Raw genomic sequence first — 19,704 nt, forward strand, 5'->3', positions numbered from 1 at the left:
AAAATGGATTAAATCTCTAGCACAGCCAATTAATTCAATGCTTTATAAAATCTTTTTTAACATTTTCCAAATGGGCACTAGTCATTTTTGTCCCATTCATTGTTCAATTTATTGCGCTAACTTTTCTGCATGTCCTTTCTTCCCGAAAACTTCTCATCCCGCGGCCTAAACTATCCGTCACCCTTTTCCAAGCTTCTGCTCTCCCTCCTCCCTCCTCACCTCCCTTAGAGGAGGATATGGGATCAAAGGATGACAAGGGTATCTATATTTAATATTAATGGCCACGTAGGGCCCTGGACACGCGCATATGGACACACACATGCTCCCAGCCAAATAAAGAGTGATCAGAAGGCTTCTGCGCCCCCCTCAGGACACTCGTCTTGAGGATACATATGCAACACACACCTGCGTGACGCTGCAGGATGGATGTGGCATCATTAGGGCGAAGAGAGGGGCCATTCTCAGCAGAAATCCCCACACTGGTGGTACACATTAATCTATAGCGCCACATGTGCTCTCTGTTGTGGTTTGAGTTTGAACACACAACCACACACACACACACACACACACACACACACACACACACACACACACACACACACTAACCAACACTATAAGCATGACAATGTGAGCCACAAACGTACAGGCTTTAATTATTATAACAAAATAATGCTTTTTTACTTGTGCTAACTCTAGCTTTTTTTATCATTTTTTACATTTTGTCTAATTGCAAAATATTAGGTTTTTTTTGCATTGCTCACAAAGGTCACAGGGGTGCTGGAGGCTACCCCAGCAAAACATGCGTTAAAATTATAATAATAAAATTGAGAACAATAGGCTAAATTGGCATGAGCTTATCATAAGCTTTTCAGTTGCTGAATAACACAACTTTGAAAAAAGTGTAGTTTATAGTTTGGAAAATTCAGTGCACTTTCCATAATATTTATCGTGATATATTGTCATGGTCTTAATGATTGCCATTTATTCCATTCGTTGGTGTTTATTAGTTTTAAAAAATGCTTTAATATGGAAATTTCTGCAGAGGGAATGTATCCATCTACATGTGCTTTCAATGTATTGTTTTTTTCATCCTAAAGCACTAATGATCTTCCATATGAGAGAATAACAAGCGTCTACTGCAGATACCATCTGCCTGCAGGCTACACACACACACACACACACACACACACACACACACACACACACACACACACACACACACCTTGCGCATGTGTGTGTCTGCACAGTGTCTCCTTGGCTTCCATTGATCTATGGCTATCACACTGTATCACGTAATAGGATGCTTTGGGACAGGGGCAATATTTAAATGAAAGGCGACCGGTGTGCATTTGCATAGACTCTACTCTCTTCACTTTTGTGTATGTGTGTGTACAGCCTGTGTGTGTGTGTGTTGGGCCGAGTGTACTTTCCCAGCCTTCAGAGGCGTTGTTGGCCATATTGGCAATCAATGGTCAAACTCCAGCCATTGAACAACTGTCCGCCTTTTCAATTGTGTCCCGTTTGAGAAACAATTTCACAATAATGTCGGCTTGAGAAAAAAAGACGTGCGGTCAATATGCAGGGAGAGCTGTGTGAAGGACAATTTAGAGCCTTTTGTCATCTACGTGTCTACGTGTGTGTCTTCTGGACGCTACTTCACAACACAGCATTGTGTTCGCTCTAACAATAAACAGCTTGAAGAGTTGTTAAAACTGAGTTAGTGTGCGCACTGAGTAACAGAGGTGAAACTGCAAAGACAAATGGTTAAATATGAATATAATTACTGCCAAAATTCAATGTTCTCTGTCGAGTTAAACCAAAGGATGAGTTCATTAGAAATTGCAATGTGAGTGATTACCGATTTAAATGACGATTATTGCATTGAGGTTAGATTTGCTGTCATACTTGCTCATAAAAAGCAATAGGTGTGAAAAATATTGTGCTATTATATTATGGAGCATGTGTGTGTGTGTGTGTGTGTGTTATGTTGCATTACTGGAAATAACTCGACGGCATGCACGGATTGACTTGTTAAGCTGTTACTCTGGTAAAGTTACTTTTGTTGACTATTAAAATTAATTCTTGATACTTGTAGATTAAATTTGATATATAAAACTACAGTATAATATTTACGACTACCATGCAATATGTAAATGAACTTTCTTTGCTATATCTAACATGTCAATGCTATTCTACAAGGTCCTTCTTCATTATGCAATTTGCTCTATGCTATACTGTCTGCATATGTGTGAGTGTGTGTGTGTGTGTGTGTGTCTGATTAAGGTAGGGTGTCCCCAAGGGGGTGGAGTTTCTTCTCCTCCCCCCACCTGCACATCCATCAGCTTGATAAGAACCTGAGGAGTCAACAACTGCTCGGGCCGCAAAGTCCAGAGTAATAAGTGTGTGCATTTATGCATATGTGAGCGCATGATTGTGTCGAAAGGCTGTGTTAAAGAAATAAGTGGATGAGCAAAAAGAGAGGCTGAATTAATTCAATCATAGCTAAGAAATGCATATGTATATGGAATCGATCACGTTAAACAGAGAGAGGCTGAAAATACAATGAAATCAAATAGGATCTTACATTGTCATATAAGAAGTAACTAACCCTATTTTGTAAATTCCAATGTATTTGACATTGAAGTAGTTTTAATTCCAGTCAAAAACATGAAATTAAAGGATTTTGTCATTGAAATATATTTTAAATGTATTCGATTGGCTGGCAACCAAATCAGGTTCTCCCCTGATTTCTGCGCATAGTTCACTAGGACCCCCGCAATCCTTGTGAGGATAAGCAGTACAGAAAATGAATGAATGTACCTATTTATATATACTGCCCATCCCTGACTTTCATGTATTAGCGTTATAACCATCTATGATTCTAATTGTACAACCTTATAGGTTTTATTCATATTTCCAATCCCAGCACTAGTAATTCCCTCCCCATACAGAAACTGTGTATCTTTTTCACATAGAAACATTTTGGGTGGGCCAGTGTCAAACAGAGACGGCAGTCTAACACACATACACATTCTTTTTGTCATGATAATGGATTCTGTGTTGTTGGCTTTCGGGTCAGAAGGTCAACATAAGCTTCTTAATGGACTGTGAAATAACCCTAACTGCATTAACCTCCATTCCACACACACACACACACACACACACACACACAATCATAGGTGCCAGCTTCCTCATGCATATGGTGCATACATATATACATACAGACACACATCGCGGCGCACGACCCACACACAGATGCGCTGTGTGCTCAGATGCGATTGGATTGGTCTTTAATTGGCGGAGGGGCGATCGCACCTTGAGGATCCGGCCAGGGGCCTTCAATCAGACAGAGTGATAGAGCGAGGCATGCTGGGAAAGCGGGAGCGGTTGCGGGATGGAAAACAAATGAGTCAACCTAAAAAAGCAGGGACACACACCTATGCACACGCACACTTGGCGCGGACTACATTAAGATAATGTGCAGTGCAAATAGTGTGTTGGCTTTTAGGGTGTATTAGAATGTGGGTGTTGTTTGACCTGAGCCTGGTGTCATTTTGCAATATGCTTTTTTTCTCTAATAAAATTATCTGGTCAGCTATCTGGGATCATTTGGTTTTAGCTGATCTATTACTTAGCTTTCAGAAAACAATTTCCGTCATTGAATATAGCTCGTAGTGTGTTTTGCATTTTAATGAACCATTATTAAAATATATCATGTGTGATCTACTGCCTTATTCTTGGCAAACACTGGCTGTTCGCTCACTGTTGTAGCTTGTGAGAGTTTTAGAATCCCAACTTTACTTGAGCAATATCATTTAGCTAAAGCCCCAAAAAAGACAGATGTGTTGGTGGGTAGTATTAACAACAAACTCTCCCGCTTGCCTCTACTTCACTGCCAAATGTGTCTCCCATTGAGGGGATCACAGAGGATTTGGCGGTGTTGGTGGGGGGGATTTAGCCGCGTGTCTTAAATCAGTCTTAATTTTTTGCACTCCGCCATTAAAGAGCCGCCATTAAGCTCCTCTCTTCTCGCCTCATTTCCCTCTTCCTCTTGTTTCACTTTTTCAATTTGTGTGAGAGGGGGAGTTCGCCCCTCATAAAATTTCACTTTGGCCGGCCTATCATTTGCATCTGAGCCAATAAATAGCAATTAGCATTAACAATTAAACCAGCCAGTGGAACCGCGGGCAGCTCCCTGAGATGGCCTGATGGATGGATGGCACACTAGCTGTGAAGGAAGGGAGGGAAGCTTTATCTTATATGTGTGTGAATAGTTGCTACATGAACCCGCACTGGGCGCTCCAGTATATCTTGCACTTTCACTTGCTTCCCAAAGCTAATTTATCTGCTGTCTCAGTGGCCTCATCACAACACACTTATCCACCGTGTGAGCAGGAATGCCAAGCTGGCACACCATTTGGTCCACAGTTAGCACACAAATTTTCCTTGTTAATTACACTCATTAACCAACAATTGATTGGTGCCGGGCATTGTTATATGTCATGTTTTCTCATCATTTGACTGAAAAATACAGTCTCCTTTTGGTGGAAACCAAATACAATGTAGATTCGTGGCCGAATGTTGACTTTTTTTTAAAAGATGCTTTTAGTTCAAATCAGACAAATTGTAGACTGGAAATTTCACCCATTTTGTTGTCGTTGCTGCTGTTTTTGTCTTGGAAATACTCACAAAGTTGCTTTTTGGTTTTCATTCATAATGTATTGTCCTCAATAGCAGCTAATGAGTAAAAATATGCAGTACCTCAATTAATTGCTTTTTCTACATCTGATCATTTTTTTTAAAAAGTACCTCAAAGTTTCCTCCGTGGGTAAAACATGTTCAAAATGAACCAAAACGGACAAAGTAGGGTTTGGTGAATGCGCATATGAAACTAGTGGGGTTCGGTAGCTCCAACAAGGTTAAGAACCACTGGCCTAGACATATTAAAAAACAGCTTGCTTGCCCTCTAAGGGCTACGTAGGTAACTTACAGGCAACAATAAATCCATAATTAACTAAGATAATTCATCAAAGATCAAAATAATGGGCACTATCGATTGGTGCACATACATCCCCACCACAAAATGTCATTCTGATCCACCCACAGAAGATATTATGAAGGATAACAACTCCAACAAAGCAAACTACTTTTCAAGACCACCCTCCAGGCACTCGAAAAAATATAGCTTTGCACCATCAACCAACGATATTGAAGTCAGGAGTGGATATTAACCACAGACAAGTCAAATAAATGCTTTGAAGCCACTGCAGCAACTAGAGGCGACAACCAAGGTCACATTCACATTTAGCAATTTTCGAGTGCTCAATTAACATAGCATTAGGAATTAGATACAGTATGATCCAAATATTTCAAACAATTGTTGGATACAATCTAGGGAAATTGTGACAGTGTTTACGAAAGTTGCCAGTGTGTGTGTATGCCTCAGCATGTGATGACACCCAGCCAGCTGTCACATGTCCAGTGAAAATAATCATGTAGGTGGCTTGCTGAGGAGCCGTCCATCTCCATACATTAATCACCCCCAATAGAAAGTCCTGACACAGCAACTACAGCGATGCCACTGCCCCTGCCTAACAAAGCATAGAGCAAGGACACACGGCACCAACAGTGCACAGGTGTGTTCGTCTTTGCGTCTGCGTATGTGTGTGTCTATGTGTATCGTGGTTTGCTGCGGAATAAAAAAAATAAAACTGAATAATAGAATCGGAATATGTCAAAAGAAAAGATGCTTTGTGCTTTACCCTCTAACATGTCCTTCTTTTGCCGTCTATTCATGTTTTTTTTTTCTTGCTTGATTTTATTGTTATTACCGCAACAACACCATTAGAAAGCTCCATGTTCTTCTCCAGTGGAGCAATAAATGAAGAGGGCCTAACTCCCTCTCGCCTTCTTTTTTCTTATACCTTGTTTGCGTTCATACTCGCCTCTTCTGTTGGCACCTCTTTTGCATGTCTAGTGTCCATTTTCTATATGTTGCTATGGATGCAGATTTGATCATGAACAAGCTCCATGACCCACACATGCACACGCACTCAAGGCACAGGTGGTGACATGTTAATTTTCCAATATATTCAAACTCATTAGGAAACAATGCATGAAAAAGTACCTGTCATCAATATTTTCTTCCTGATCACAGTAAATGAAAACAATGTCAAACGTACTAGAATAATAAAATTGATGTTATTTTTTATAGGGCTAGTGACAACAAAAAAGTCAACCCATTAAAGACATGGTGTCCAAATTTCTATTGGATGCATAACATATTGGGTAAATCCAGTTGTAATATTAACATTTGGTAAATAAGTGTACTTGACCCAATAATGTAGTGTCTATGTATATTGCCACCTTGCTTAAATTCTAATTACGTTATTCGGAATTATTAATAATGATTGTGTTATATATAAAATTACATATAGTAATACAATTTTGACTCAAGTAAAATTCAAATGATTAAAAACAAAAATGCACTCTAGTTATTGAAACTAACAGTCTAAGATCTATTTATGTAATATACAAGTATGTACGTATTTAAGTATACATTTGTATTTGTATTTTTTTAATTTTTTTCAGTTTTGAAAACCTTTTAAAAGTATTTTTTTAGGAAAACAATCGAGAGCATATCAAATATTAGTCAGTTGATAGACTTCCCTTAACTATTCTACTAAGCAAACTCCAATACGACCTAACGACCTTGAGCAGCGGCCCTTGACGAAGTGATGAAAGGCAGATGACGAGAGGGGAAATAAAAGAAGTGAAAATGTGATAATGGCGAGTCCTAAACAAGTTTTCAAAAGTCCCTGCAGTAAAAGTAACACTTGGACTGCTGCTGGGGGAGAATATTTTGCCATCAACCTCCTGACAGCACGTGAGCCTCGCAGACACAATCCAAATAGCCCAACGTTGAGTGTAACGAGTCAGTACCTGCTCTTAAAAGACTACGACAACGTGCAAACATTGGACTCACACATTAAACAGACAGACATCGACGCACAGGAGAAAGTAGACCTGACAAGGTCAAGTGGGTCAAGAAAAAAAGTCGGGACAATTAAATATCCATATAGAATAATTAGATTATATATTTGTTAAAAAAAGGAAAGAAACTAATTGTGTCCGCAAACTTAACAGTATTTTTTTTTCCTGCCTTTTTAATATTTTTGCTTCCCTTTTCTTTTTTTCCAACAGTCCATATTTAGGAGACTTTATAGCAAGTAACTATGTTGGTAATTTAAAATAAGAAAAATAACCTAATATGAACATCATGTTTTCAGTCATGTAGGCCACAATGTTGGTTTATATAGCTTACATGACACAAAATGTGAACAACACATTATTTATAATTATATTCTTATTTTTAATCATTATTATATTTTTTTACCCTGAATTAAAACGCATGTCCTCTAGTTTGGACTCCCGATAACACTAAAGTTATTTTATTTCACTGTATTTAACTCATTGGCAACAATTAAACATTTGATTCATTAAACTGGTAGGACTGCCTGCGACTGCTCATGTTTCAGTGGCATTGACGGGTCTAGACGTCCAATCCATTTTGAATGGGAGGCCTGCCAGCAATCATTCATGTGAATAATGTCCTTAAAACACATTTGGTCATTACTACTCATTCCATATTTCCCAAACGTTCATGCCTGATCCTTTTTAATCCCTCCTAACTAACCTTCATATCATTCTACTTGCGCCTCTTTCTCCACTTCCTCCTGTCGTTGGCACTGCAGCTCTCTCACTGCCCCCAAAGAGAGAGAGAGAGTTGCTAAAATTAAGTGGTGCCACTTCTCAATGACACTTTAATGATAGCACCACTGCTTCACACACACAGACAGACCGGAGAGACCTATATGAGCATCTGCTAAAGATAGGCCCCTCAGATACAAACACACAACGCGTGCATGTGTGCGTCCCCCCCCAAACACACACACACACACACACACACATATAGGCACGTCCATTCGAGTGAACCTCGCTTTGTCTGGCCTGCCACAGGGACCGAGGGGGACGGGTGGAGTCTAATTAAGAGTGTCTGCAGGGAGACGCTCGGGTGTGCATTTGTGTGTGTTAGCTCGTGTGTGTGTGTGTGTGTGTGTGTTTCGTGGGACAATGTTCGCTGTATTCAAAATTGAAAGAGCTTCAAACAGTCCTGAGAACTGACTGTTTTCACCACATTGTCACAGACGCTGGCAGAATAGGCACCTGTTGCTTATGGGGGAATTTCAAAAATGAAAAGAATTGAAGTCATTTATGGATGTACTTTTAGGAATGTGTTAACGGGGTGATTACCAGTCTTTTCTAGTTTCTTGCAGAAATGCTCTTAATGAAAAATAGAGTAATTATGTCTTTTAATCAAAGTCAACAAATGGGTTATATAAGGAGCCACCATTTATTTTTGATAGCTTGGAAAAAGTATTGAGCTCAAAAGTGACAAAATTCTCTTTAACAATTTTAATAGCAAATATAAGTTTTTTTATCATTTGGATTTTTAAAATTAGGAATAAAAGGATCTATTCTGTTTTTATTCATACTTTTATGTTGATCAAGTTTTCTCTCTTAATATTTTTTTTACTGGATAGTTAACACATTTTCTGGAATCTACAGAAATATGAATTGTAATTTTGTTAGAAACATAAAGTCGATGTACATGACTTTCATGGGCCACAGAAAGTGACGCCAGTTTGAAACCTAGTATATTTTACACAGTTGACATTTACTATTTGTTTTAAATTAATATGCCTTTGTAATTGTGCTTAACTCATCATTGTACAAATTTACCCCTGAGCATTTCAGTACATATTTTTGCCTGTATTTGTGCACGTACATTATTGTTTGTGTGTGTGTGTCAGGATCATTGTGAGGTCAGGCATGAAGCTTCAGGGAAAAGTGTCATGCAGCATTGTATAATACACACACACACACACACACACACACACACACACATATGAGAGAGGACATCAGCAGTGTGATTCACCTGTCGTGTTGGAGGAAGATCATATTAGAGAGGAACATCCTCCTTCCCCATTGTAGACACTATTTTCATTCACTGACAGCACATGAGACAATTTTATTTAGGAGCCAATTCAGCACATTGTGTGCAATTTTGATAATTGCATAGCCAAAAATAGAAAAAGCAGTAAGGTCTATTATGTAAAATTCCCGAGCTCTACGAATCGTGGGTGTGCATCTTTGTGTGTGTGTGTGATGCACACAGGTGTCAGGTGTCACTACCGGGCCCTGGGCATCGGTGTCATGTTGTACATTTTGGGCCACCATGCACCACCAGAGGAAACAAGCATCAGCTGCCACTGCCGCAATGAATGTAGACAAGTCGTATGCTCTCTGCCACCTGCAGCCAGGTGTGTGCACGCGTGTGCTCATGTCAAAGAGTGTGTTCGGTGACCTCGGGATGAGCGATCTATTCTGAGCGTCGCTTTCCGCTAAATTGAGTTCTATTACAGCTCGCGTCGTCTAGTCGGGTACAGCGCATGGAGACGCAGCCACCAAGGTTGAAGCGCATCAATATCTCAATGCGACACATTACTTTCCTTCTGGATACACCTACACCAACGATATTAATTGAACAATGTGGATAGGTAGATTTGTGTGTATGTGTGATTGAAATTTAAACCCTTAAAAGAGTGAAGATCCATAAATTTTGTGGAATTTGATGCAAGTAAAATTAAAAAAATAATAATAGGAATAATCAATCGATCAGAAGAGACATTGTCTAGTCACAAGTTATTTATTTAACATGCTCCCTTTAAAAAGTCTGAAATTAAAGTATCTTCAACTAATAGAAAACATCTTTCCAACTGTAGAACATGCAGTTTTTACTTCGGCTGAGTTTGGAGTAAAGCAACAAAACTTTGTAAAATTACAAAATGTGCTCTACTTTCTGAGCACGCAAGGCCAAGCCAGTTGAAGCGTACCGAGAGGCGTAATTAGGCCATGATTTGAACTCTCTTAGTTCCTCCCCCCACAGGGAGCATGAGGTCATGCCAACCATTATAAATCGAGTCGGGCTATAAATAATATGTACTGCTGTGAAAGTGTACTTACGAAGAGGTGTGTCAATGAGTCTGCGTATGAGTTAAAAGAAGTGAGACGATTTGACCAAAGTGTACTGTTAAATAGAGCTTTAGACCTGAGAGCAGAGACAAAATGGTGATTCCGGTATTAACTTAGTTTGAAGATTCCCTGGAGGTTCTGCCAAAAGTCGCCATTTTTTATTTCCTTTATCACTCAATCAGACGCAAGGCCATAAGCTTTTGAAAGCTTTGTTTTTGTAAGCAAATGTCCTTGCCCTTGGCTTGCCAATTGACACTGGAGCAGTCTGGAAGATGTTTTCTTAAGAAGCTGTCGAAGAATTGTGGTTGTCGCTCTGTTCCAATGAATAGTATAATTTACACCACTCGTAAGAACTTTCTGAAAAGTACTATGCAAAACATATGATACAATCGGTCCTGGTGAAAGTAGTGGCTTAGCAGCACTTGAGCAGTTATTTGGATTTGTTGCACTCTTGAGAATTTTCATTGGCTTGTTATGTTACTAAAAAAAGTGATATTGTGATATGAATCAAAATTGAAATATGTTCAAAAAAGTGTATTGCTAACTAATGTTATCACATTTATAATGTGAGTTTGTGAAGATTAATTTATTCTAATTGCCTTTGCAAGTTAATGGGCAATACCTTTATTTCTGAGCAAATAATAATGCGCAATTATAAGTTGTGTGAATTTAGCCATAAACTCATTCCCAAAGACAAAATATTTAACAAAAGTCCTCCTTACATGTTTGTTTGTTTTGTCCTCAAAACTTAAAAATCCAAGAAAAATTGATTAACTTAAAATGTCAACTGACAAATTGTCCTCCATTGTGTCAGTTCATCATCAAAGTCAACTTGATTGCTACCATTGACTACAATATACGTCCAAGCCATTTGAACTGGCAGTGAGTGAGCTTAATATTATGACAGCAGTTCATTTTTTTTTGCCCCAAATTTTCCTGAACCTCTGATCATATAAGTCATTGTAAATCTAAAGCTAGAGAAAATAATGGTCTGGTGTCACACAGTGTAACACCCACTTGTGTCGTCAAACGTGGCTCGATGGCTTGAGGCCTTCAACCAAGTGCATTCCCCCCGGCCCCCCCTGGCTGTCGTAATTACTTGGTATGAAGATAAAACTGGAAGCACTCAATAAATTACATTTTTTTTGGGGGGGGGGGCTCACCAGCTTTCAGATAGCCTATTTAGTGGCCACTAATCAATTGAAGTCATTTTGTATCCTCCTCTTCCTTTACACACACACACACACACACACACAGACACACACACAAATACACTCATCCATTAATGAGTGGACGTCTAATTAAGACTCCAAAAGTGAGGGAGTCACTTCTTTTATTTTATTGCTAGCACCCACTATCATCTCTTGCCGCTCTTTTGCATTTTAATGATCATTAATAAACTTTTATTGTTTTTTTTAATTATAATACCAGCCTCCCCCATAATAAGAAATCAGATTTTCTGCTGCACCAAAGCGATGGACGGTGGAAAAGTGGTGGCATGTGGAGGAAACAGAGTGGAACTGCTTAGGGTAGTAATCACAATATACTCTAGTAATATATTGACGACAAAATGGGAAAACTTTGAGAAGAACTTCAATGAGAGTTTGGACTGTAGTTTAATATGTATCATCAAATTTGTGCGTATATTAGCGTCCGTGGCTATTGTAATGATAGCGAGCACACTCGGCCATAGAGGTGCTTTGACAGGGACGTCCGTGATGGATTGCGGGGGCCACTTGCTAGCGCCATTACTCACTCACATACACGGACACGCACACACATTGGGGCAGTTCACACCTGCCTGACACCTGTTCCCTGCGGGGGTCTGCCTGCCCCTGAGATGAGCAACCCGCAAAATTATTCTGCACGCCAGCAAATATTAATTAAGTTTGCAAAAGAGGAACTTTAATAGTTTGGAGGACAAGCCGGACTGTCCGTGAATGTATTGTATAGCTACCTTTTCTATGGTATATGTGTTTTATATGGGCCAATTGAGTGACAGCAGATTAATCTAGGAAGCAGAAGAATCTTTTTCCTGCTAGTGTAGATGAGCAATTCATGTTCATTCATACCATTAAAGTTTATACTAATAATAATAATCGGACATAGGCTTTGTCATCATCATTGACTCGAGAGAAAAGCCTAAATGTCATCATATTCAGATGACTGTGTTATTGGTTAAGATTCATCTTCAAAACCGCTAATCCTTGTCAGGGTCATGGGGTGCCGGAGCCTATCAGACAATATTTTGCACTCCCAATGACCACCGAGTAGGAATCCATCTCACGCTCTGCGCACTAAGGTTAGGCGAAAGAACCACTGTACCATCGGTTGCTTTTTTTGTTGTTACTCCTTATGAAATTGAATTGAAATTAAGCTCCTCCCCCATCTTCACCATCACGAATCAAGTTGGATTTTTTGTTTTTGAGTGTTGATTGCTTAATTCCAGTCTAAATTCATCTTTAAACAAGACTTTAGCATCACTCCACTGCATTCAACTAACAAACCCAACAATGAAATGGATCTCTCTTGCGAATCAATACCTCGAAAGATAAAAGATGAAAGGTCAAGGTGGCCAGAAAAGAGACAAAAGAATATTCACAAGTGATTCCATGCAACGGCCCAGCCAACATAGACAACCACATGGTTAGAAAGTAACTAGACATCAAGTGGCGGGGCTGGCTTTGAGTGGAGCACCCGGGGAAACGCGGCGGCCATATGTCGAAGCCTCATCTCGTCCTACAAAATTCCGCCTGCCCTTCATGTGATTTGTCAAAGGGCCGCACGACACGACAGGCGCTCGCTTGCGCCGGGGTCTTTTTCTGGGCTCCGGAGAGAACGGCAGAATGGAGTTTTCCAAGCCAGGTGCCTGTGGGCTGCCTTTTCCTCTACCCCCCTTTTCCACTCGTTCACCCCCACTCCTTTAAGCGCACGTCCTCTTGCGCAAGGGGGTTGGGGCGCCGAACAGATTATGGCATAATTAAGGCGCTAAAGCAGCACATTATCCACCTGGTGGCTTCACCGGGGCCCGGCTAGCTTGGCGGCTAGGCTAATCGGGACCCGAGTGTGTATGAAGGAATGTGTGCGTGCTGGCGAGTGTGTAATTACTGCCATTTGCATGCATGTGTGTATGCGGCATGGGGGCCCATCTCACCTGATTAAGGCCTCTTAGAGGGATGTGTTAAAAGCATTAGGTGAGGACAGGAATGTAATTCGTCATGTTTAAAGGCTGTAAATTGAATCAGGGATTAAGAGGCGGCCAAATGAGCACATACACACACACAAGGGGGGATGTACTGTATGGAAGTAGTAACCGTTTGCCGTTTTTTGTACTCGCCGTGGTCATTTTTGCCGTCGTACTCTGCTCGGAGACAACACAGCGCCCTCTATTTCTCTCGCGGCCTCTCGCCACTGTCCTCTAAGTGCCTGAATTGAAAATAATTGTGCAGACAATGCAATCAAAAGAAGAGCGGGACAATATACTCGGTATTATTAGGTTGGGGAGACTACTAAGTGTAGAGTGAAATACCTCAGAGAGTCATTTTACACCTTCAGACTTTATTAAAGCTAATGGGTTTATATAGACCTCCCCAAGGCTGGTCTATTCATTACTTGTAACCATTAGGAAGTATTACACACAGACACACACTAACGCACACATACACACAACAAAGTCAGGGTGGCCGGCGGCGAGACAGGATGAGATCATGAGAGTGCGTCTTAAAAAACACTCAAAAGTTAAATGGTACTAGACGAGACTAAATAAGTGCATCGGAAATGAATGAAAACAAGATCACGTTCAAGGACTAAAAGTGAGGAGAGAAAAAGGGGGGAAAAAATCAAGAAAAATGAAAATGGAAAGCATTCAAATGAAAACTATCGAAAACTATCTAGGGTGGGTTGTTAACACCGTTTGAGATTTTCTTCTACCATTACGAGACATTTCATTATTTTAACAACAACTAGAATTACCTCCAGTCGTAGCAAAAGTATAGATAATATATGTAAAGCATTATAATTATTAATTCTTTATATACATGTTTTTAATATACTGTATATAAACATCTGCTTATGAATAAGAATACAAGACATGTTTTAAACATAACACTTATTTGGATTCTGTTACTTTCATTTTATTTTTTATATTTCACATGCATGGTCTGACTCTTTATTCCTATCCAACTTTAAATATCTTTTGTTTTGCACCGTTTTTGTAAAGGCCAAAATATTTCAACACTTGAAAATAATTGTACATCATTGGGATTGTTAATCAATGGAATTTGTGATAGATTAATAGTATACTTTTCTAATGAAAAAATGAAGTTAAATGTAACAATTTATCTTGTGTCTTAATAAAACAGCACAAACAACACGTTACATTTTTAAAATATTAAAATTCAGAGAGGCTTAGTCAACATCAAGGCCATGCAATATATATATATTTTGTTATATTATAATTTGAAGTCTAAACATGTGTCCATGCATCCATTCAATTAAAGTGTACTGTTAAAAACTAATTTGACATGTTTTTAAAAATATTACGACAAAAACATCCTGATTTTGAAAATACATATTTCATTTTATTTTCTAGTTTGTTTTGTTATTGAATAGACATACCCCTATTTTATTTTAAACATAGTTTCCTTCTGAACTCTGCTTCATTTGCGGGGGAAAATTGGCTAAAACAACAACAAAATGGCCTCAATATTCATAAATGAGTCCGTTTAATTTTTCTTCAAGTGAGCTAATAGATTCAGAGGCCGTCAGGTGTTTCATAAATAAGAAAATATGTCTTTTGTAACCTCAGTTAATATCTTGGTTGCCATGTGTAGCTCGACGAGACCAAAACAAATCCATAAATAACAATTATGTAATACCTGCGTAATTATCGTGTAATTTTATGTAAAAATGCCAGGCAGCTGCTTCATGTTACCGGGCCCATTACTCACCTGACCTTGACTACATTTGATCGTCACACGCAGTTCAATGTGACTAATAGGCCACCTGTCCCATATTTATCTCTTATTACAGCTTTTTATAGTCCGGCATCTTTTTTGTATTGGAAATTTTACCTCATCAGTATCACTGAATATGCAACTACAAATCAGGTCAACTTTTTTTTGTTTAATTCAGCTTCCATCAGTTTCCATCCCAACATTCCAAATGGCCCAAATTGTGATTTTTGTAAGTTGACTTTGTGTGGCAATTTGTGCTTCTTGCTTTTTCCTCCCGTTGCTGGATGACTCTTGTCTGCTTCCACCTCAAAGACAAAGAAGGACGGTCATTAGATGGCCGTGGAGCATCGGGTGGGTACTCGACACCATCTTCTTTCCTGCCTGCCTGCCTGGCTTTTTCTATTTCTCCCACACACGCCGATTTCATGTGCGCTGAGGTCGTCAAGGCCTAGTGAGATGTACTGGTATAGAGCGCCATCTACAGGCTTTATCTACAGCCTTTGCAGGGCTTGTTTCAAAATGTGTATGGATTCAAAAGTCAAAGATAATCCTCAAATGACTTTAATGAAGATAAATTTAGTTTTTTTTATATCGCATCTGCAAAGTTAGCTATATTGAGACGATAGTTTATTATAAAATATATTTTCAGGCGGCCAAGTGGCTGAATAATTAGCACCCTGGCCTCATATTTCTTTCTGGGTTCGATCTCAGGTGGGTTCTCACTGTGTGGAGTTTGCATGTTCTCCCCAAGCATGCGTGGGTTTAGTCCGAGTATTCCAATGCAGGATTGGCTGGTTGAACACTCTCAGTTGCACGTATGAAATCCAACTAATATTTGTCTGTCTTCTTGTGCCATGCGATTGGCTGGCCACCGATTCAGGGTGTTGTCCCCTGCCTTGTACCTGTAGTTAGCTGTGGCAGGCTCCAGCACCCCATGGCGACCTTTGTGAGGATAAGCGGTTCAGAGATTGAGGGTTCAATCTTTGCTGTGTTCATAGGGTTTTCTATCAAGCAATTAGGTTGCACGCAAGCAAGCAATTGCAGTCACACTTTTTTCTTTAATTTCATTTAGTTCCAATGTTTCGTTATTTTTCATAGAACAAATACATTAAGTGCCATATTTTTCATAGTTTGGTCTACAGTTTAAAAAAATCAGGGTGGGTCACTTTTGGATTGACTAATAATGTGTGCCTATTGCAATGTGCATATTTACATAAATGAGAAAATGCAAAGTTGAACCTCCTAAACTGTTTGGGTATGACTTTTGCTGTTTGTACGCCAAGTCGACAGTGCAAGTGGAACTCGCCTGTGGGTCTGTGGGGTTGCGCACACACATGCCAGTAGAGTGTGTCACTTCTCCTCTTCCCCATCCGTTCACTGCCCCTGGAACAATTTCAATTTTAATAGCTTTTACTACTATGTAACTGAAGCACAGGAGACACAAAAGGAAAGGACACACGCACACACATAGACGGACGGCGAAGGGGAGAAGTGTGGGTCCCCTTGTTGAAAATAGAGCCATCAAAAAAATGAAGGCCGACCCAGAGAGACAGACAGATAGAAGGACGGACGGACGGAGCCATCCCAGGAGCATCTTGTAATTATCCCCGTGGACAAGTTGCCTCTAGCAGGGCTCAGTCAGCCACCCCCTCTCGTTTTCTATTCCCCCTCCGTTTCTGCCGCTAACCCCTCGGTTTGCTAATTTCAGCCCAGGGATTAGCCCCCGCTTGCTTGTCCGTCTTGTAATAGTTCTTGGGGGGGTTGAAATAAGGTCTTCTTCTGCTTATAATAGGACTTAGTGAGCTGGTGACCAATCGTCGTCCATCCTCCCCCTTCCCGTCTCAATGTAGGGTTAAACAAGGAGATGTGGAGAGAGGAAGTGAACGAGAGTGAAGGTGAATTTTGTACCTGCGGGGCTACACAAGCTGTTTTCTTGATGCATAAAAGGAAGAATAAAAAAGGAAGACAGATGAGGAGGCTGTCGTATGCTGTCATTTTTAGGCCTTGAAGCAAGGGACTTGTTTTTGGTCATTAAAATTTTTACTTTAATATTGTTATGTTAGTAATATTTCAACAAGCCCAGAAGCATCACTTACATTAGAGGTATATTTTCTTGAAATTTGGCAGATATATTCTACAGATGTATATGCATCGATTGCTGATTGATTCATTGTGTTAATTTATTATGTACTAGTTCACCCAGTTAACCAAAAAAAAATGGTCGTATTACATCTCATTTTGTTTGGTTACCGGGTGATCGTAGTTCATTTGAAGCTGTTTTTATTATTTATAATTATTGCAATTTGGATTTTTTTTCATTGGCTGCCATTAATGGCGATAAACTTGCAATTCATTTGAAGTAGAAACACCCAACAAATGTCCATTTGCTGCCAACCCATCCACTTCACTTCACATCTAAATGATAATAGCCTCATAATTGGACGCCCATTATGGTCAACACGACTGGACTTGTTAACGTAAGAACACTCTCTCTTCAACGAAATTGGACAGATATATCTGTCAATGGCACTGAAATAGTCATAGCCATGTGAAAATGACCTCTCCATCACTCCAGCCTCTCATTAGAGTTCCACAAGCCCAGCCTGTCACATAATTAAAGGCAAAGTTATAAATGACCAGCAGGCCAAAAGCCATATTTCACAGGTGGTCACATATTTATTTATAATTTTTCACCTTTTAAATGTGTTTTTTATGCAAATGAGCTACAGGACACTTTTCAATTAACTTTGGTAGGCAGTTGCTCTATAAGTACCACAGAAGCGTGTTATTAAAAATAGAGTATTTTTGTTCTGCATAAATTATTCTCGTGTGTCATATAAATTGTTTGAGGTAATTTGGTGTATTTGGAGCTATTTTTCTCCTTCCCAATTGGTTTTTTTGTGGCTAATGTATCATTCTTTTCATTCTTCGATGGCTAAATACTGCACACGTTGCACCTTCACACTCACTGTCTCTTTTGCACGAGTGCACACACACACAGCAGTTAAATGGTATATTATATGCACAATTGACAGCCAGGTAGTGAGATCTGGTTCTTTGATGGCGACAGACTGAAAGTATCTCCCTCACTTTCCCCCTAATTGACCCCCAAAGAAGAAGCAGGAATCAGAACTGTACATTTGACATTTTAACAGTCTTGAATGGTTTCCAAAAATTGACTTTTTATGCCGAATGCCAGCCTGAAAAATGCTCACCACTTTCTTAAAAAGAATGATTGTCAATCAAATGTCGAAAATGTTTCATCAGTGTTGCACTGTAAAATATCAATTTTATTCATTCCAACTTAAGGATGTTTAGCTCGGTTATCGACACGCCACAGTGACGAATCAAGTTCAATCCCATTATGCAGCCAATTATTGCATATTTACTTAAATTAACATACAGTTCACTACCTGCAATTGCCGATAATAGACATAGAGTTCCTTTTAACTTGTGGCATTGCATGTGAACGCTCACCTTTCAGTGCCATTGCCCATGTCGACTGGGAAGGGCGAAAAAACTTGAAAAAAAGTCATAATTAGTGTATGATATGTTTAATGTAAACAACTTTTATCCAAGAAGAAAAACAACACCATATGGTGGGGAAACTCACTATGGCATCCTGCCAATCACGAGTTTGCATGTAGCAATCGTTCAAATGTGCACGCATATATCACGTGTGTGTGTATGTGTGTATGTGTGTGGTGTGTGTGTGTGTATGTGTGTATGTGTGTGTGTGTGTGTGGTGTGGGTTGCCCTCTCCCTGGTGCGTAAAAAACATCCATTAATTGAATTCCTTCTAATTTTCCCCAGTCAGCTTGGCCTTGCAAAGCGAAACGCCCGCCTGCCACGCGTGCTACGCCACACTTCAGGTGTGCTGGATAATGGAGGATGACATTTGTGTCCCATCATGCCTTGGGGGCAACGTGATACATGGCTTCCTTCTATGAAGGTTAAACTCAGCTCACCTGCCTTTGGCGTTTCATTACCCACTTGTTAAATACTCTTTTGGTAATAAAATGATTAAAGGCTTTATTGCTTCTCTCAAATGAGGCCTTTTTTTCCAAGTGCTTGTAATGGCTTTGGATAGGCATGTACGGTGGGTGTGGGTATGTGTGTGTGGGTATGTTGGGGGTGGAATGATGCGCGCCTGGACGAATGTAAGTCCAGTGTGTAAAAGTATAATGATGGCGCTTTACAATAAAGCGACCTATTACTCTCAGCCAAACGGCGTGTGCCATCATTATGTCTAAAGCAGCAATCCCTTAGCTCTCGTCCAACATTCAAATAGACGCGAATGACACATACGGCATTATCTGTGTCCTCAAGCAACGTCAAGTGTTTATACTCAAAATGAATGGGCCTGACTATTCTTTTACATCCCGAGTTAAGCACTGTGGCTATATCAGCGGGACATAAAATATTATATCCCAGCCATTAACGCCAACGACAAGCCTTAGCTTGGCCAATATGGCTCTTTGGCGACTTAGCAAATCATCATACCTGGTGTCATTTTGCCTGTAAAGCCTGGCTGTAAAGGGGCTTGAGTAAATGATTTCCAAAACTCAAACTACTTTTTAAATATCTAGATAAATAGTAGCCTTTGTCAAGACGTTCCTGCCTGATTCTTTGGATAATTAAACAGTACCGTCTT

General features: G+C 39.7%; 1 protein-coding gene across 4 annotated transcripts in view; it reads left to right on the plus strand.

Annotated features, from left to right (window-relative positions):
* The window catches only part of spata17 (spermatogenesis associated 17), a 57,212-nt gene that overhangs the window by 34,581 nt on the left and 2,927 nt on the right, over nt 1-19,704 (plus strand). The window contains exon 10 of one of the 4 annotated variants that reach the window (XM_077712827.1): nt 18,868-19,139. The exons of 1 other annotated variant lie outside the window; for it this stretch is intronic. The gene's annotated coding sequence lies outside the window, so the exon portion shown is untranslated. Of the gene's footprint in view, nt 1-16,900; nt 16,951-18,863; nt 19,140-19,704 lie in introns of those variants that run through there. 2 more of the 4 variants (XM_077712825.1, XM_077712829.1) reach the window with 2 other exon arrangements.

Source organism: Stigmatopora nigra, chromosome 3, assembly GCF_051989575.1.
Source record: "Stigmatopora nigra isolate UIUO_SnigA chromosome 3, RoL_Snig_1.1, whole genome shotgun sequence".
In the NCBI taxonomy this organism is placed as follows: domain Eukaryota; kingdom Metazoa; phylum Chordata; class Actinopteri; order Syngnathiformes; family Syngnathidae; genus Stigmatopora; species Stigmatopora nigra.